Here is a 19,930-nt window from a genome sequence, read left to right on the forward strand (position 1 = left end):
CGGGAGAGGGGAGCGGGTCAGGAGCGCGGGGTCTAGGCGGAACCCTTCCACCCCCCACCGCCCGGGTGTGGGGAGCTGCGACACGAGGCCCGGGGCCCGCAGCCCCCGGCTGGGCCCGGGCGGGGAGGGGCGGGCGGGGGGCGGAGCGCGGCGCTGCGCGGGGCGGCGGGAAAGGGGCGGGGAGCACAGTTCAGGCTCCGGCGAGCAGAGGGACGGTGGCAGAACCTGCGGGCTAAGGTGGGAGGCTCACCCTCAGGGAGGAAAGGAAGCGAGGACCGCACGGCTGGGCAGCGAGGAGACGTTTGGAGTCCGGGGCTCAGGCCGCCTACACCTCCTCCTGCAGCGGACACGGCGCAGCGGGCGGCGCACCGGCCCCTTCGGCTACCCTGCGCGCAGGTGGGCAGCCCCGAGCGCGGCGCTCTTGCTTCCTCCAGGGCCGCCGCAGGCCGGACGCCCTGGCGTCCAGGCCACCAAGCTCGGGGACGAGGACCGGGCAGGTCCGGGGGCAGCGGGAAGGTGCACGGCCCCTTGGTGTGCCCGCTTGTGCGCGCACGCTGTGTTAGGTGGGGAGGAGGTGCGGAGAAGCTGCCTCCCTGGGGATTCTCCCCCTCGGGTCTCACAGTCCCCACCCCCACCCCCTCCTCAAGAGCCGAGCCCCGGAGTGGCTTCGGAGGACTGCGACCGCCCGCCCCCCCCCCCCCCCCCATCTCGGTGGTGCGTGCAGGTCGCTCCTCTCTTCGCAGTCTACACCCAACAACCATCCGGAGGCCTCCTGCTCGGGGCTCTCGGGACTGTAGAAACCTGGGGAAACGAGAGAGTGGTGGCAGGACCAGCCGGTGCGTGTGCGGGGAAGGCAGGAGTTGCTGGAGTATTGTCTGCCGGGCGGGTGCCTGAGCCCGCGCGCTCGCTCGCGCTTTCGGGGGCCGGAGTGGGGTGGGGGGGAGGGTGGGATGGGGTTTGCCGAACTTATCTCCGAAGGCGGACGGTGCACATGCACTTGGCGCCTTGTGCACGTTTGGACGAGGGTTTAATGGAGGCACGTGGGAGCAGGACTGGTCGCTGGCGCGCCCCCAACGAGCCTCTTGGGATGGCCCAGCGCGTGTTCAGGGTCGGGAAGGAAGGGAGTGTAGTGTGTGTGAATGTCCGTCCTAGGGAGGAGGAGGAGAGTGGCTCCAGGAGACTTGATTTTCTTGGATTGGCTGCAGTTCTTTCAACCAAGCCAGACTTTCGGGGCGTTAGAGTAAATTGCAGGTAAGTGGGGAACGGATCTCTGATGGGGCCAAAAAAAAAAAAAAGCCCGCAGGGTTTTGCGGGTTCGGCGGGCGGGCTGGCTGGGTGGCTCCTGGAGCTAGCTCGCCTAGCGGCTGGGGGTGGGGCTGGGGGTGGGGGTGGTGCTTGCGTCTTTGGCTTAAGGTGCTGGTGCTGGGGCACTTGTTCTCGGTGGACTGTGGGACTCCGAGGAGGTAAAGAGCTGCGCGGCGCGGTGTGTTTGTTATTCTCATTTAACTCTAGAATCTGTATCTCTCTCTGTCTCTCTCTCTCTTACACACACACACACACACACACACAGGTTTGGTCTGTTAGTCTCAATTAACCCGAGATAATCTTTGTCTCTCTGTTCTCTCTTACACAAAACACACCCTGGTTTGGTCTGTTATTCTCAATTAACTGTAGAATCCGTGTCTCTGTCTCTGCCTCTCTTCACAGGCGCGGGCACACACATATCCCTTACATCTCATGGCTCCTTTCACTAACTGATAGTTGTTTGTGGATTTTTATTTATTGCTTGTTCTGCTCATAGATTTTGATTCATCTGACTTTTTTTTTCTTAAAGAAAAAAAGACCTACCTGTATGAAAATCTGTGGGGTGTCGGAAAGACCTTTCAGCACTCTACATTCACATTCAAAACGGGAGTAGGGCATTAGATGAAAATAACCCCACCTAACTGCTGTTTAGAATGGAAAAAGCACCAGTTCATTTTAGAATTGATATTATTATTCTAAAGAGACATTTTACATTTTATGACCGTGTGAGAAAGTACCCTTTGCCTGGATCTCTCCCTCATTTTTTTTCTTCTTTGTGGTAATTTACGGAATTCTTAATTACCCAATTAACAGAGTGATTAAGTTGTCTTCTGATTTGAAATGGCAGATCTTGAAATGGTTGTAGGTTGGCATGTGGATGAGTTCTGTGACTCCCATCTCGTTCTTTAATGAACTGATCAGAGAGAGTGGTGTTGATCTGAGACTTAATGCATGTTTCGATATCTGAGTAATTTACCAAACCATTGGGGGAGAGGGACTCCTTAGAAATTTTCCACAGAGGAGAAAGAACACTTTTATCTCTTGGAGCAAATATTTTGCTACTTGTTTCCCAATTGTCCCTGTTAGTTGCCTAGAAAAGATGCGTGGTTGATGAATAATACATAAAGCTTATTTCTTTTTTATGTCTACAGGTGGCAGTGTGGAAGCCCAAAACGGGAGCTTTCCAAAGTGGCTTCTGAAAAATAAGAGTGAATATACATGAGTAAGCTAGTACAGGAATCAGAAAAACCACAGGTATGTAGAACAATTAATACACCTAGCCGGCTTTATAATTATTGCATTCCAATATCTTGACATTTATATAGACTTTTATGAAGTGAAACCTATTTTGAGGTATTCTCCAAGGAGAAAACGGCTTATTCTATTCTAGACAATGTATTTAAATAAAATCCCGCATGTCGTTCTATTGCATTACTTTTTACTCTCCTAAAAAAAGCATTGCTTTTCTGTTGTAACCGTGTGGCTTTGCATTTAACCAGTTGTTGTTTGATACTTGCTTTGAAAAACACTTAATGAAACTGTATAAAATGGCCAGTTTGGGGGAATACTTTCATTTGGGACACTTTGAACAAGTCACCCTGTTGAGCCGACATAACTGCATCTGCTTTTTACAAAAACTACCTCTCACTGTTGACTTGGCGTACCACGTATCAGAATATGGATGCATTAGGCTGCTTCTTTTAAATCAGCCTTTTTTTTTTTTTTAACCACCTTCTCCGTTTTCTTCTACCAAGCTGAAAGCTGAACATACACGACGTACTTTCATAATTCACCCATTTCACTCAATTAACGGCAGGTTGCATATGGGATCAAAGACAATCATTGAGACCATTTTTCATTTTGACGCAGTTTAAAAGAATTTGCCTTTGAGGATCATTGAAATACAAAGTTTTGCGTATTAAGGCCGTTTTCCAATAGCTGGGTAGCACAGTGTTACGAATGGTAGAAGAAGGGGGGTGGTTTCGTCTCTGGATTTTTATCTTAGAATGGTGGGCCATGGCTCATGATACTCTCAGAAGGAAGCTAAAGTTATTACTATATTGGCTGTTAAGGGACAGGCATCAAAATGGCTGTTAAAGAGAATGAAGCCTTCTCTTTCCTAGGGGTGTATGCATTCATCACAATGCCGGAATGTGGTGATATCTTGTGATTTTTGACATTCTGCCTTTATGGCTGAAGAGGGATTTAATTAGCCCCTGCCAGTGAGGGTGTAAAACAAAGTCAGATGCTGTTCCTGAAGCTTAAAAAGGCCAAATTGGACACTTACCAGTAGAAGGCAAATTGGGAGCTCTGACTCAGAAAGTATAGGCTACACTAAGGACTGAGGAGCTTCAGGAAAGGTCGTGGACATTTAGGAGCACGTAAGTTTGCACTGCGTGGGACTTAGATTCCTTATCTGACTCCGGCGCCTGGAAAGTAACTAATCATCTCTCTAACGCTTCTAATAGGAATAGGGTCTAATCTTCTAGGGCAGAAAGGAAGAGAGCAACAAGTTGAGGTTTTATTCCATTTTTGAATCCTACCAATCTCATTGTAGAGACATGAGGTGCTGTAGAGATACTTTTGTTTTATGAGGTATGGCATCCATACAATAAAGTGTAAAATGCATTATTCCAACGTGTCCTGCTCAGTGAATTTTGACACGTGCGCACACCCATGTCAAGATAGAGAACACATCCACAACCCCCGATTTTCTCCTTTTTCCCCTTCTGGTCCGTTTTTACCCTGCTTCTAACCTGATTGAAGGTAGCCATATTATGATTTTTTTTTTTTTCACATTGTGATTTTAAAAAACTCCATCCATTAGTTTTGTCTCCTGTTAAGTTCCATATAAATAGTATGCTACAGAAGGGATCCTTGTGTATGTCTTTCACATTAACATATCTAGGAGATTCACCCATGTTGTTGCGTGTAGTAGTAATTCATTCTAGTTTATTGTTGATTTGCAGGTTCAGTGTATGGACATAGTACATTTGTTTATCCGTTCTGTTGGAGTTTTGGGTTGTTTTCAGTGTGTGGCTAATATGAATAAAGCAGCTATGAACATTGTTTTTTTATTTTTATAAAGATTTTATTTATTTGAGAGAGAGAGCACGCGGGGCGGGGGAGAGGAGCAGAGGGAGGGGAGGAGGAAGGGGGAAGGAATCTCCAGCCGCCGACTAGGAGGCTGAACAACAAGAGGACGACGCGGGGCTCGATCTCATGACCCTGAGATCAGACCTGAGCTGAAACCCAGGAGTCGGAGGCTCAACCGCCTGAGCCATGCAGGTGACCCTGAACATTCTTGCTACGAACATTCTTGCTATGAACATTCTTGCTTGCGTTTTTTGGTGCACATGCCCACTCATTTCTCTTGAGCACATAACCTAGGAATGGAGTTGCAGGGTAATAGAGGAGGCTTCTATTTAGCTTTAGTAGATAATTGGGCCAAATAGCCTGCCAAAGTGATTGTATCAATTTAAATTCCACAGTGGTGTAAGGAGTTCCATTTGATGTGTACTTTTGCTAACACTTGGTTTTGGGGCTCTTTTTAGCTTCAGCCGTTTGTGGTGGGGGGCAAATGGGTATCTCCCTGTGGGTTTTAAAATTTGAAAAAAATTTAGTTGTGGTAAAATACACATAACATAAGATTTACCACGGTAATCACTTTTGCATGTGCAGTTCGTGGCATTAAGCACATTCACCGTGTTGGGTAACCACCATTAGCACCATCCATCTCCAGAACGGTTTTCATCTTGCAGAACTGAAACTGTGCCCATGAAACAGTAAGTCCCTGGTCTCTCTTCCCCCAGCCCCTGGCAACCACCATTCTGTTTTCTGTCTCTGAATTTTTTTTTTTTTTTTTAAGATTTTATTTATTTGACAGGGAGAGACACAGCACAGCGAGAGAGGGAACACAAGCAGGGGGAGTGGGAGAGGGAGAAGCAGGCTTCCCGCCGAGCAGGGAGCCCGATGCGGGGCTCGATCCCAGGACCCTGGGACCATGACCTGAGCCGAAGGCAGACGCTTAACCACTGAGCCACCCGGGTGCCCCTGTCTCTGAATTTGACCACTTTAAGTACCTCATATGGGTAGAATCCCAGAGTATTTGTTCCTTTGTAATCAGCTTATTGTACTTAGCACAATGTCCTTAAGATTCACTCGTGTTGTGTTACGTGTCAGAATTTTTTTCAGGCTGAATGATCTTACACTGTATGCATATACCAAATTTTGCATATCTTTCTGTCGGTGGACACTTAGGTTGCTGCCACCTTTTGCCTATTGTGAATAGTGCTGCTCTGAACAGGGGTGTACAGATATTTCGAGACCCTGCTTTCAGTGTTCTGGGGCACATACCTGGAAGTGGAACTGCTGGGTCATACGGTAATTCTATTTAAATTTCTTGAGAAACCACCACACTGTTTTCCATAGCTACGGCACCATGTTTCATTCTCCAAAGTGTGGAGGGGGTTCCGGTTTTTCCACATCCTTGCCAACACTTGTTCTGCTCTTCCTTTTTTTTTTTTTTTTTTTAAGAGAAACTGCGTGTACATGCACGTGAGTGAGTTGGGGGGGGGGAGAGAGAGAGAACCCCAGGCCCCAGGCAGCCTGCACCCCCAACCCAGCACAGAGTCGGGGCTCAATCCCACAACCCTGAGATCACGACCAAGGCTGAAATTGAGTCGGACATTCAACCAATTGAGCCACCGAGGCGCCCCTGTTCTGTTTTTTTCTTTTTTTTCTCTTTTCTTTCCTTTTCGGTGTCCTCTCCACTCCCTTTTGATAGTAGTCATCCTAATGGGTGTGAGGTGGTCCTTATGGTTTTATGTTTCCTAGTGACTAATGTTAAATGCCATTTCATATACCTCCTGGCATTTCGATATCTTTTCGTGAAATTTTTGTTAAAATGTTTTGTCCGATTTTGAATTGGCTTTTTTTTCCTGTTTGAGTTCTTTTCTATTCTGTAGAGAAGTCCTTTGTCAGATACACGTATTATTACAAATATTTTCTCCCAGTGTGTGGCTTGCCTTTTCACTATCTTCGTGTAATCTTTTGATGATTTTTAATGAAGTCCAATGATGGATTTTCCTTTCCTTTTATGGCTCTTGCTTTTTGTGTTCTGTTTATAAAGCTTTTGCCTACTTCGGGGTTATTTTTTTAAAACCTCTCTTTTAGTTATTGAAAATATGTAAAGGCAATCTGTTTGGAAAATGCAGTATATTAATTATAAGCTCATTTCCAATAAGTGCCCTGAGAATGAAAGTTGGGAGTGTTCTTTGCTGCAGCAGGTGCCAGAGAAGGGGTTTGAAAAAGCGTGTTTTTCAGTATGATACGTGGGCACAGGTGCTGTTACTCAAAGTGGCCCCTGTTTTGGTCTCCCCCTAACACTGGTAATGTCCTCAGGGCCCCTCTGGAGTGGGAAGAACCCTAGGGAAGAGCCTGGTGATGACGTGGCTAGAGGAAAGAATGTGGCAAAATGGATGAGTATCCATTTTTCCTTAATTCATAATCCATACTTGCTGAATGATCCTTCCCCTCTTCCGTTCCCAAGGAGGGTTGCCACTGGTCGATGCTCCTTCTTTCCTTTGCCTCCGAAATATCAATGCCCCTTGGTATTCTGCCATTTATTAGCCTTTTCTCTTCTCCACCTAACATTTTTTCCCCTCGGTGCCCTGCATTCATGTTCACTCTTGGGTCTTGAGTTGTCCCTCTCCCTCTGCCCTGTGTTCAAAAGGCCCCGCATGTCTTTATCTCCTGCTCTTACCATCTGTCTTTCAACGGAAGGTCTAGATCTGTATCCTTACCTGCCTCCTGGACATCGCCCACTGGATATCCCATAGGCGCCTTTATAAAACACACGTGTTGTTCCTTTTCAGTCTGCTCCTCTGCTTTCCTGCCTTAAGTAATGTATTTACCATTGATCCAGGATCCCAAAGTAGAAATCTTGGCACTGTTGCCATCCTCGCACACGGCCCCTGTTCCGCTCAGAAGCTATATTTGGTTTGGTTCAGGTCCCCTGTGGGATTTGTAGTAATAGCCTTCCAACCGATCTCCCTGAGTCTCCCCCTTGCCTCTAATCCCCCACTTGGCATCAGCTTGCCTTTCCTAAGACACAGATTTAATCATGTCGTTTCCTACTCAAAAGTGATTTGTAGCTCTCTACAGCCTACAAGAGGCATTCAGGTTCCTTAGCATGATTTACAGTGTGACATCCTTCGTTATTTGCCTTCAACCTGCTTTTCCTGTTCCGTCATCTGCCATGTCCTCCCCACACTCCATCTGTCCTAAACTATTTGCCATTCCTAGAACATTCCTTGAGTTCTTCCCTGCATCTGTGCTTTTTGCACATGGCTCTTTCTCGTCTGCTTCTGATGTCCATTCCTATCTACCGGTGACTTCCTATTTTTTCCTCTAAAAACCAACTCCATTGTGACCTCTTTGAGTGAGCCTTCCTATCCTCTGAGTAGATCTTGTTATTCACCCTTCTTTTAATGTCATTAAAGAAGATGCCTAAATGTCGGCATGATTGCATATTAATCTCTGTGCTCCCAGTAATGACTGAGAGCACTGCTTCACATATGAGGGCATTAACTACCTGTTCACTGAGTGAATCCATTCCTTTTGTAGCGGTTAGCTTTTTGCTGCTTAACAAAACACCACAATATCATTTTATCAGTGGTTTATTTTTATTTATTATTTAGTTATTTGAGAGAGAGCGCAAGCAGCAGGGAGGGACAGAGGGAGAGGGAGAAACAGACTCCCTGCCAAGCAGGACCCCGGGATCATGACGTGAACTGAAGGCAATGCCACACAGGCTCCCCTAGTCAATGGTTTAAAACAACCAGCACTTAGTTTAGGTCTTGATTCTGCGAGTTGGCAGTTTGGACAGCACTCAGCCGGGCAGTTCTTTAGATCTGGGCAGGTTGTCTGCTGGGTGGGTTGTGGGGGGTGGCGCTGGCTCTTCTAGAATGGCCTCAGCTCTTCTCCACATACGGTTTTTAAAACTTCTCTTTTTAAAAGTAATCCCTATGCCCAACGTGGGGCTCAAACTGAAAACCCTGAGATCCAAAAGTCACATGCTCTACCGACTGAGCCAGCCAGGTGCCCCAACATTTTTTTTTTTTTTTTTTTTTTTTTTTTTTTTTTTTTTTACTCTTTAACCAGGCTTGCCCCGGGTTCTTCACACTGTGGGTGGCAGGGTCCTAAGAGTGTGGGGGCGCACACAAAGCCTCCTGAGGCCGTGGCTTGCAACTGCCACAAGGTTACTTCCTCTGAATTCTGTTAGCCCAAACAAGTCACAAAGCCAGCCCTGATCCAGGAGGTGGCAAAATAGATTTCCATCTCTTGAAGGGAGGGAGCTGTGTCATGTTGGAAAGGAGCAGAGATAGAGGAGGATAATTGCAGCCATTTTTTTTTTAAAGCAATATACTGCATTTACCTGGGAACAGGGTATGTGATTAGTGACTTGGGTCACCAGCAGAGAGGGCAGTTTTGACTCCAGATGCATCTAACTGTATCTAAGATGAGTCCAGCTAAGATGGTCCCATGTTTCCTAGCATCCTCCTTTGATTCTCCTGCCGAGTCCTCTGTCTTGATCCTTTTATCCAAAGCATATTTAAGACAGCCCCAGTTTCTTTTTGGCCTTGATGAGATACCATTGATGCTGTAGGATGGGGAAGCTGCTCCAGTGTGCTGGAGAACGGGGAAACCTCTCTTTCCTTCTCATTCTGGAAACTGCCGTGGATACCCTTGAGCACTGGGGACCTTCTTGTTATGATGCACGCTTTAGTATTTGCCATTGATTTGTCCCTAGCATCCAATTTAAAAGGCATTTTGGGGGAGGGAGAATGTCAGGAAATGAAAAGAGATCTGATTGATGGGGGTTGTTCATCTGTGTTCTTCCTCGCCATGGGTGAAAATTGAAGATCTCGTACTGAGAAACAGTAGTAGTTTACCCAATCTTAATGTGTGTGTGCTTTTGCAGCTGTTACAAACTGTTCAGAGTGGAAACCTGAATTTAAATATTGGGTTTTTTTTAGAAGATTTTATTTATTTATTTGACAGCGCACAAGCAGGGGGAGCGGCAGGCAGAGGGAGAAGCAGGCTCCCCACTGAGCAGGAAGCCCGATGTGGGGCTCGATCCCAGGACCCTGGGATCGTGACCTGAGCTGAAGGCAGACGCTCAACCGACTGAACCACCCAGGAGCTTCTGAATTTAAATATTTCTGATGTACTACCTATTCAAGGATTCTTTTTAAGGACTAGTGTACATTAAGAGGAAGTATGGTTACAATATATGTGCAGGAGCTTGGTTGAAATATACATGAAGTGTATACTGGTAAATATTCTTAGAAAAACATACACGAAGTGACCCTGACTTCCAGAGGTAGTAGAGTAACCTTGGATCAGTTTGAGTTTCTCCAGAACTTTTAGTACAAATTTATATGTGTTAATAGAGCTGTTGGAAGTAAAGAACGCAGATCTAAATTTTTCCTGCTTCAAGCCCATTTCTACTGATCCTAGCAACAAAGGTGAACTGTGAAGTGACCAAAACGCATGAAATAGGAGGCACTTGAAGGGCCTAAAGACCCCTTATCACTCTCACATGTTTGCCTCCTGCCTTGTGCCATTCCTCGATTGGCCACTGACAGAGGCGTGAAACCTCCACAACGCGACTAATCCTCTGTCAAAATAACAGATGTGTTACTATTTATGGGTGAAAAGAGAACTTTCACTTACGTTAACAAATATCTTAACATTTTTTCTTACGGCATGCTTTTATTTTGTAGAGAATGAACGATGTAGATCATATCTCACTGTATTCTATTTATAGATCAGTTTCTTACTGAATCTCTGTATTGTCTTTGCTGCTGGCTTAAAATAACGTAAATTCAAATGGCCGTAGTTCAGTATTTTTAGAAGGCCATGACTAGTTTGAGTTAGAAAAGTCAATATTTTTGTATGGTGACTAACATACAATAAAATAAAATTAAAAGAAAGAAAAATCAATATTTTTAACTATTCCCAATTGAGCAAATCAAGGCATTTTAACAGATTGAAATAGGATACTAATTGAGATAATATTGGCAGGTATTCATGTTTTGTTTTTCCAAGAGCTAGTTTGATAGCCTAGACAATAGTGTAAAATGTTTTATATACTGTATTCCTGGCATGTTGCATAATGTGAATTCTCACTGATGTATAAATACATAGCCTATACGTACTATAATACCTGGGGAAGGAGCGAGGGAGGGAGACGGAGAGAGACAGAGGGAGAGAGAACACACATCCTCCTGTGTAAGGTTAAAATCCTAGCAAAAGCTGTACGGAAATCATGGGTAAGCATAGAGCTGAGTTATTGAAACAGCCACATAGAACAGTGGTTTGGGTTTTACCAGGGCAGCCCAGCTGTATGTGTGTGGGGGGAGGGTCTTGGACTGTGTTTTGATAATGAAAATAAACAAAAACATGACATGTATTTGACCAGGAAAAGGTAATGGAGGAAAACAATGGAGTCTTAATGAATTTCCGGAAGAGGAAGAGGTATGGCTAGTTTAGCTAATCACAATGTCTCAGATTTGACGGGCGATATTTTTCCCCACAACATCTGTGGGAAATTAAAAGGCCACGTGTACTGAGGGGACACCAGGTGCTTTGGTGATAAAGAATCAATGCAGAGGGTCAGCCGTTGTCTTTTTCTTTACCTCTAGGGAGGGCACTGTGGGATATTTTCCTTTATTCACCATGCGTGTTCTTACCCATGTTACGGAGAAAGGCCTTTAGACACACAGAAATAGCCTGACTGCTGGGGTTTAAGTGATAGCCCCTGGCCATACCTTTCTCTACCTCTCTGACATGTTTTTCTGCTCTGCCTGTGAACATCAGGTTCACAGAGTGACCAGAGTCAGTGTGTGCGTGTGCGTGTGCGTGTGCGTAGGAGCTCTTCCCAGTGATGATGTTGGGTCTCCATATCTACGCGGTCAGTGAATGAGCACCTGGTGTGTGGTATTTTGCATCACCAGCAGGGATTTTCCATCACTATCAGTGAAAATATATATTCGTTAAAATCAAAGCATTACACCAAGAGTTCTCACATTTTATTAGATTTGACCTTGGACTGGTCTGGTGTGAGCATCACAAGGCTGGACTAGAAGTTAGAAGGATGCTGTTCAGGTTTCTAGTCAGCTTCTAAATAGCTGTGGGTGCTGGGTACATCTTTCTTAATGCTATGGGCTTCAGTTTTGGCCTCTCTAATGTGAAGGTTGGACTGTTCACCTCTAGCGTCCCATCTTATTCGGCTGCTCCATCAGTCTTAATGCCACGGTTGTGGCTTTTCCCCCTGATTTCAGTAAACTCCACGATAAAACTATTACTGGTATTAAAAACATTTTTTTAAAAGATTTTATTTATTTTAGAGAGAGAGCACGAACAAGGGGGAGGAACAGAGGGAGAGGGAGATTCAGACTCCCTGCTGAGCAGGGAGCCGCATGCCAGGCTGCATCCCAGGACCCTGAGATCGTGACCTGAGCCGACGGCGGACACTTAACTGACTGAACCACCCAGCGTTGATGTCTTTCATCAGTATTGGAAAATTTTCGGGGCACCTGGGTGGCTCAGTTGGTTAAGCAACGGACTCTTGATTTCGGCTCAGGTGATGATCGGAGGGTCATGAGACTGAGCCCTGAGTCAGGCTCCACACTCAGTGGGGAGTCTGCTGGAGATTCTCCCTTTCCCTCTGCCCCTCTCCCCACTTGCATGCTCTCTCTCTAAAAATAAATAAATCTTTCTTAAAAATTCTGAGCCATTATCTCTTCAAATACTGCTATTGCCCTGTTCTGTTTCTTACTTTCTTCTGGCTCCCCAATTACATGGGCAGGAGACCTCTTCATGTTCCTTATGATACGTTTTTTTTTTTTTTTTCTTTCCTCTTTTTTCAAAAAAGTTCTATTCTTCATTTATTTTTAAGTAATCTCTACACCCAACATGGGGCTCGAACTCACAACCCTGAGATGGAGTTGTTCACTCTATGGACTGAGCCAACCAGGTGCCCCTCCCCTTTTCTTTTTGGGCTTTACTAGGGGTGTTTTCCGTTAACTTATAATCCAAGTTTACTATGTCTAGTCTGCTATAAAACCCAACCCTGCTAATTGACCCATCTGAGTTATTTCAGACATATTTTTCTTAAATTAAGGTATTTTAGTTTTCTATGATGTCCATTGGATTTTTTTGCGTAGATTCTGATTCCTTTTTGAAATTCTCCACCTTTCCGTCCGTTTCCTCTTTTCCTCTCATTTCCTTTGACCAATTAATCAATTATTTCAAAGGTTTTGTCTACTGAATCCCATTATCTGGATCATCTATGAGTCTGCATCTGTTGTCTTTGTTTTCTCTTGAATATTGGTTACATTTTCTTGCAATTTCTCTCATGCCATAACATTATCATAATATTTAATTTTATAACAAGCAGTTTTGTGTGAAAGAATCTTACTAGTTCTACACCACGTCTTCCTCCAGAGAGGATTTCCTCCTTTTCCTCTGTTAGGTAAATATAGTGAGGAGCTGATCACCTTCGCGCCATCCGGAGTTGAGCTAAGTCAAGGCCAGGTTGCAGTTTTAGGAAGACTCAGCCCAGCTATGGCTGCCTGTGCTCCTCAGGCCTGGTTCTTCCAGGCTTTTGATTGAAACCCTAAAGGATCTTTTGTCTTTTTGGCCCTGAAACACTGTGGGAGATTAAACTTTGCCCTTTGGGGGTCTTGACCTTAGCTTCCTGTCCCCTTGATTTTAAATTCGTGTGACTGTTTTGGGGGCGCCTGGGTGGCTCAGTTGGTTAAGCGACTGCCTTCAGCTCAGGTCATGATCTCAGGGTCCTGGGATCGAGCCCCGCATCGGGCTCCCTGCTCCGCGGGAAGCCTGCTTCTCCCTCTGACCCTCCCCCTGCTTGTGTTCCCTCTCTCGCTGTCTCTCTCTCTGTCAATTAAATAAATAAATAAATAAAATCTTTAAAAAAAAAAAATGCTTAAATTCGTGTGACTGTTTTGAGAAGAAACCTGGCTATGTATTTGGGGGAGCATTCCTCTTTTAGTAAAAACTTCATCCCTGAAATGTTGTGAAACTGGAGACCTCACTCTGCCTTTTAATAAATAGCCTTTGGCCTTAATATCTCAGTCTTCCTCTTAACAGCTCTAGAACTGGACAAATGTGGGTATTTCCCATTTGTCACATTAGCCTCCATTAACGTGTTCACCAAAAAGTTTTGCTCACTTATTTTCCTCAGTAGAAATCCTTTCTCTTGGCAAGTCTTACCATGATGCTCCCAAGGGCCCTGAAGGAAGGAAATCAGAGGTTTTCTGCTCACCTCAGAAGGGCTCCCCTTCCTTTGACATACTTGTCCTTGAATCCTTTATAGTCTAACGGAAGCCTCATACTGTTTTTTTCTGCATAAAACGTAGAAGGTGGGATCTGCAGTTTCATAATATACATCATTTTCATGTCATCTATTCTCGTGGAGTCTTCGTTGAAACATTATTTTTTTTTAAGATTTTATTTATTAGAGAGAGCGAGAGAGAGCAAGAGAGGGAACACAAATAGGGAGAGTGGGAGAGGGAGAAGCATGCTTCTTGCCGAGCAGGGAGCCAGATGTGGGGCTCGATCCCAGGACCCTGGGATCATGACCTGAGCCGAAGGCAGACGCTTAACGACTGAGCCACTCAGGCATCCCGAAACATTCAGTATTTTTCAGCTTTGTGATAAAAGTAATTTTGGTAGTGAAGCACCTGCTGACTCATTACAATATTGCCAAAGGAGGAAAATGGGACTACTTAGACAATATGGTCCTCTTCAAAATATTTGCATTTCATTTTTTTTTTTTTTTTTTAGTTTTTCAATTTTAATTTGTCTAGAAAACACTTTTTAGGTAGAAGATGGTAATGGAGGCACTTTCAGTTGATTTAAAGTTCTCTCAGATGGGTTCCTTACTGGACACATTTACTTCTCTTTTGTACTAAAAGGAGGCATGACTCATTACAAACCCTCCCATTTGTGAGGAGAATTTGCTCCAGAGAAATCTAGGACATTAATAGGCAGCATCCATATGGTTTGCACGTGTAAAAAGGAGAGAATGAGCCCCTCGTATTATTTAAATTGGAACCATTTCAGTGTTAAGGAGCAGTTCTGTTGTTAACTTTTCTTAGAAGCTGCGTAAGACCTGGCCAGTGCCAAGAGCCCTAGGCCTGGTGGGAGCTCTGAGTTCTAGTATTGGCTTGGCCTCTCACAAGCCGTTTGTCCCAGGGGAGGCCTCCGTTTTCTCATCCTGAGAATGTTAGGACATTGGAACAGTTGATTTCTAATCCTTGACCATCTCTGCCCTTTGGATTCCTGTCATTTATCATGTGGAAATTAAGGTTGTACTTGCATTTCAATGAACTATTTGCCAGGCTCAATTGAAAGAATAAATCCCTGCAAATTTCTTTTGACCCCTGCATTCTCTACGCTTGTGACACCAAGTGGGAAATCTTAGATCCTGTGTCTCAGCGTCTAAGAAGCAATTTTTGTTTTGTTAAATCGTGTGTCTTGAGTCCTGAGTCCCTGGATTCGAGTCCTGGGTTTGTTACTTGTCTGCTCTGGGGCCTTGGGCATTTCACCAACCTTGGGCATTTCCTTAACTGGAAAATGGATAGAAGAATACTACAGCCATGCCGGTTTCACCGAAGAAGGCAAATGATTCATATGTGAAGGCGCTTTATAAACAGTCAAGAGCTGTAAAAACATCAGTTATCATTAGGACTGTAATGACACATCCCTTGTCAGCAGTAACCATCTGTTTGTTGTGGCTGTCACTATTAAAAGTGAGATGTGAAATCAGCCCAAGGGTATTTAAATTATATACACCTTGACTTTTGTTCCCACTTCGTTGTTTTTTTTTTTTTTTTCTTTTCTTTTTTTTTCTGGGGGCTGGGGTGGGTAAGCTGACACTGCAAAGGATAAACTCTCCGCTTGAAACCATTCAAACGTAGAGCTGGAAGGCCAGTGGGATTATTTTAGCAAATCCCCTTCTTTGAAAGATGCCGTTTTAAGAAGTTTAACTGACTTAGCAAAGGTAACAGAGCCGCTTCGAGATAAAACCGCAACTAAGACACACTGTTCTCTGTTTAAACCTTGACTTGTGCAGTGACTTCTACTGTTTTGGTCAGGGACCCGGATAAAGAGATTTCTTTCGCTTTTAAACATTGGGGTTCTCCATTTCTCTTCTCCCTAACCTTCCGACATCCTTGACTTCTCTCCTGCCTCACAGCCAGCCCTCCCTTTCTAACCCTTTCTGGTGGTGGTGCCTCGCCCCACTCACCCCACTCTGGAGAAGAGAGCCCCCCACCCCTTCCCCAAAGCTGCTCCCCCCACCCACGTGTTCTCTGGATTCTGACTCCGCTTGCCTCTTCTGGCATTTATTTATTCTAAAAGTTATACTGTCTCTGTCCCATGTTGTCTTTCTTTCCCTTACAGTTGGTTCTTCCCCTTGGCCTACGAAGGTGCCCAAGCTTCTTGTAGGATTTTTTTTTTTTTTTTTTTTTTTTACTTACAACACCACTTCTCAATATTTGGCTACTAGGAGGAGAAATTGGTAAGCAGAGTCCCTCCTTTCTCAAGTTCCATCCATTCCTTTTCTTTTTCTTCAATTTAAAAAAAATTGTGACACGCCCATAATGTAAACTTTACCATGTTAACCATTTTTATGTATGTAATTCAGGAGTACTGAGTACCCTCGCGTTGTTGGGCACGTTGTTGGTCCTCTCCAGGAGCCTTTTCGGCTTCCAAACTGGAACTCTGTCCCCATGAAGCACTGACTTCCCACAGCCCCCTCCTCCCAGCCCCTGGCAGCCACCGTCATTCTTGGTCTTTATGGGTTTTCCGTGCATTCCTTCTATAGTCTTGCACAAATGCAGGGACTGGCGCTTGGTGGTGGCCAGAAAAGTTCTCTGCCTCCTTCCCCTGCCTCTGTCTCATCCTCTGCTCCCCCGGTCCCCCATTTGTTGCAATGCGTTTTCTGGTTTCTCCTGGGAACGATTCGCTGCCCAGCTTCTGGGCACTTTTACTTCCTTCTTTGGCCTCGGATCCCTTGTCAGAATCTAGGCCGGCTTCCTCCTCTCCTGATTCTGTCAATGGTGCTCTTCTGCACTGCCCATCAGAAGCAGCTCATAGGCACCTGCCTGCTCTGCCCCTTTCTGTGCTCACCAGCCAAGGGGGGCTGTTTCCTTACACACCCTTGGCACACCATGCTGAGCCTCCATGCCTTCAGCCCCTTGCTTCTCTTTTCTTCATACACATTTAACCCAAATGCCTTTTTCAGTAAAGCCTTCACCCACAACCTTAGCTTCTGCTCCACAGAACTTCAGAAGTCTGATTTCAGTGTTACTGGGATTTCACTTCGTCCCCCCTCTCCCTTGAGTTGGTGAGTGATTCATGGGTAGAGACTGTGGCTGATTCTCCATCAGACGTGGCCCTCACACTAGGCCCTTTGGCAGGGCTGAATAGATGGAGAGCATTCATTCATTCAAGGACACCTCTTATAGAAATGTGCTTTTCTGATTTAAGAGACTGAATGTTGATCAACCACAGGGAACATCGGAGTATAAGACCAGAAGAGAGCGACTCACCTTGTGCTCTGTTGGGGGAATCTATGATATCAGCCAGTTGGTTAAATATGGAGTCATTGTACATGAAATCCCACAGTGTGCTGGGTAAAATAATGGTCCTCCAAAGATGTCTATGTCCTAATTCCTGGAACCTGTGAACACGTTCGATAGGAAAGGGGAATTAAAGTTGCCCATGGAATTCGGTTGCTACTCAGGTGACTTTAAAATAGATTATCCTGGGGGCGCCTGGCTGGCTCAGTCTGTAGAGCATGTGATCTCAGGGCCGTGAGCTCGTGAGTTCAAGCCCCATGTTGGGTGTGGAACCTACTTATTTAAAAAAAAAAAGAAGAAGAAGAAGAAAAGATTATCCTGGATTACCTGGGTGGGCTCAGTGTAATCAAGGGTCCCTAAAAGGGGTGTGTGCTGTAGAATCAGCTAGTAGCTAATAAGTTCCTGGACTGCTGAGGGTCTTAAATTGCCTTGAACATTATCTTTGGTTAATGCTTCATTGATAAATTCCTTTCTATAACAGATCTACTTAACATCCGTTTTCTGTGTTATTAGCTGTAGTGAAAGAAAGGTATTTCATTGAATGCTTGTATAAATCAGGTGCTTTATATATATATATATATATATATATATTACCCTATTTAATGTGCTAAATAACCCAAGAAGTTGATATTATTAAGTCCATTTATGGATGAGGACACAGGCAGGGTGGTTAACTTACACAAGGTCACATTGCAAGTAACTTGGCGACCCTGAGTTTTTATTGCACATAAAAAGAAAAAATTCTTGAGGTGTGGCATTCTCACTTTTGCAAGGCATGCTCATGGCTTCTACAGTCTGATGGTATATTGTACAAAGTCTTGCCTTGAAATCGGAAAGGTGATTAAAAGTTAACCAGGAGTCCAACAAAATCTGGATTATATTTTGATATATTTCCCTTTTGTCCTCCGCCCCCCCCCCCCCCCCCGCCGTGCGTATGTATGTTGCAGTTTCCCAAAGCTGCAGTCCTAGTTTTGTTTTTTTTTTAATTTTACATTGTCTGTTCTTCCATATCCTGTGTCTTTATAATTATTATCTTTAATAGACAATAGGTGGTGTCCAATTTTTTATTGTTAAAAGGAATGCTGAAGGAACAGTTTCCAGCTGGGACATGCTGTTCTCTGGAGAGCAGGAGCCCAATCCAAACCACGCAACGCAGTTAAAACCTCGGCTTGGAGGTGGTCGGCACCGTATCTGCTCACATTTGCATTAGTCAGTGTGTGTCCTAGGGCCAAACCCAAAGTCAAGTAAGTGGGGGCCGTGTACTTCTCCCCCATGATGATCAAAAGGATGAGTAATCCTGTTATACAAAAGAAGAACATAAAAATAGAAATAAATAAAAGTAGCAGATAGAGACAGGCAGGTGGATTGTGATTCTGACCTTGAGCAGAGGCTCTGGTCTTCAGGCGCCTCCTCTGTGATGTGGAAAAATGAAAAGAAATGATGTCTCCAAAGCATGCTGTGCTCGCCTGACAGGTGAAAGGCTGCCAGCAAATACGAATTCCCTTTGACGGTGTAATTTTGCCATGGTACTGGATGTGCTATTTTAGTGTCTGTTTGGATGGAACTTGACTTTCTTGGGTTTTAACTCAAATACACACGAGTGCTGTGGATTTTCTCGTCATTAAAGAAAAGATGGGCCTAATTTCTGGATAATTCTCCTTAAGTCCCTTTAAAAAGTACACAACCACCGGGAAGCTAATGTCAAATTCCTGACCCCATTTCCCAAGCAGCCAAAATCAACATTTCCAAGGTGGGAGCTTGTTAGAATTGCACATCTTGGGCCCCACCTCTGACTTAACTGAATTGGATTCTGTATTTCAACAACATCCCCAGGGGATTCATATCTACATTAAAATCTGAACAGCACTCATCTAGATTGTCCTTAGAAATGCTGTTCTATTTTTATTTGTTTTTTTTTAGAGAGGGATGGAGGAGGGGCAGAGGGAGAGGGAGAGAATCTTAAGCAGGCTCCGAGCCCCAGAGATGCTGTTTTATTTATTTATTTTTTTAAAGCTTTATGGCTCTTTTTTTTTTTTTAAGATTTTATTTATTCATTTGACAGAGAGAGACACAGCGAGAGAGGGAACACAAGCTGGGGGAGTGGGAGAGGGAGAAGCAGGCTTCTGTGGAGCAGAGAGCCTGATGTGGGGCTTGATCCCAGGACCCTGGGATCATGACCTGAGCCAAAGGCAGATGCTTAATGACTTGACCCACCCAGGTGCCCCAGAAATGCTGTTTTAAAAGAAAAGTTTTCTTGGGGCGCCTGGGTCGCTCAGGTGGTTAAGCATCTGACTCTGGATTTTGGCTCAGGTCATGGTCTCAGGGTTGTGGGATCCAGTCCCGTGCGAGGCTCCAAGCTGGGCATGGAGCCTGCTTAAGTTTCTCTATCTCCCTCTTCCCCTCCTCCCCTCCCTCTAAAAAAAAGAAAGAGAAAGAAAAGTTTTTGAATTATTATTTGCCTTTCAGTTTGATCATAATACAATCAAAAATATTTAGGTAAGATTTTTCAAAAGCCTTCTTTTAGGGTATCTAGTATTTAAAATGGGCGTAGTTAGAACAGTAAGAATTTAGAATTGTTTTTCTCTTTCCCATCTTCTAAGAAAAACATTTATTATGACCTAGAAGGTTTAATTTTGATTATGAGCTTTTGGCCCATGACCCTTTGTTTGGCTTATTTGAATTTTAGAAATCTTAGATTTTAAGGGATCAAATGCCCAGCAGTATTAGAAATAATCTAACATGTAATGTTTAGAGTCTTTGGAAGAAAATGATAATTCTTAAATTAAAGAATCTTTTGTTATCTGGCGCCGTTATTTGATAGTAATCTTGTTCTGGAATTTTTTAAGTGTAGATTGTATGTCTAAGGACCTAACTCACTGGAGGGAGGGTGCAGACACTGAATGAAGTGGTGTGTGTTTGTTTAAAAATCCTTTACAAACTCTCAGATG

General features: G+C 44.5%; 1 long non-coding RNA gene across 1 annotated transcript in view; it reads left to right on the top strand.

Annotated features, from left to right (window-relative positions):
- The first annotated feature begins 216 nt into the window (after positions 1-216).
- LOC113930241 overlaps positions 217-19,930 on the top strand; it is a 47,870-nt gene continuing 28,156 nt past the window's right edge. Inside the window, exons 1-2 of the long non-coding RNA XR_003522496.1 lie at positions 217-396; positions 2,457-2,559. This is a non-coding gene — a long non-coding RNA (uncharacterized LOC113930241). The remainder of the gene's footprint in view (positions 397-2,456; positions 2,560-19,930) is intronic.

The sequence above is a fragment of the Zalophus californianus genome, chromosome X (genome assembly GCF_009762305.2).
Source record: "Zalophus californianus isolate mZalCal1 chromosome X, mZalCal1.pri.v2, whole genome shotgun sequence".
Taxonomy (NCBI): domain Eukaryota; kingdom Metazoa; phylum Chordata; class Mammalia; order Carnivora; family Otariidae; genus Zalophus; species Zalophus californianus.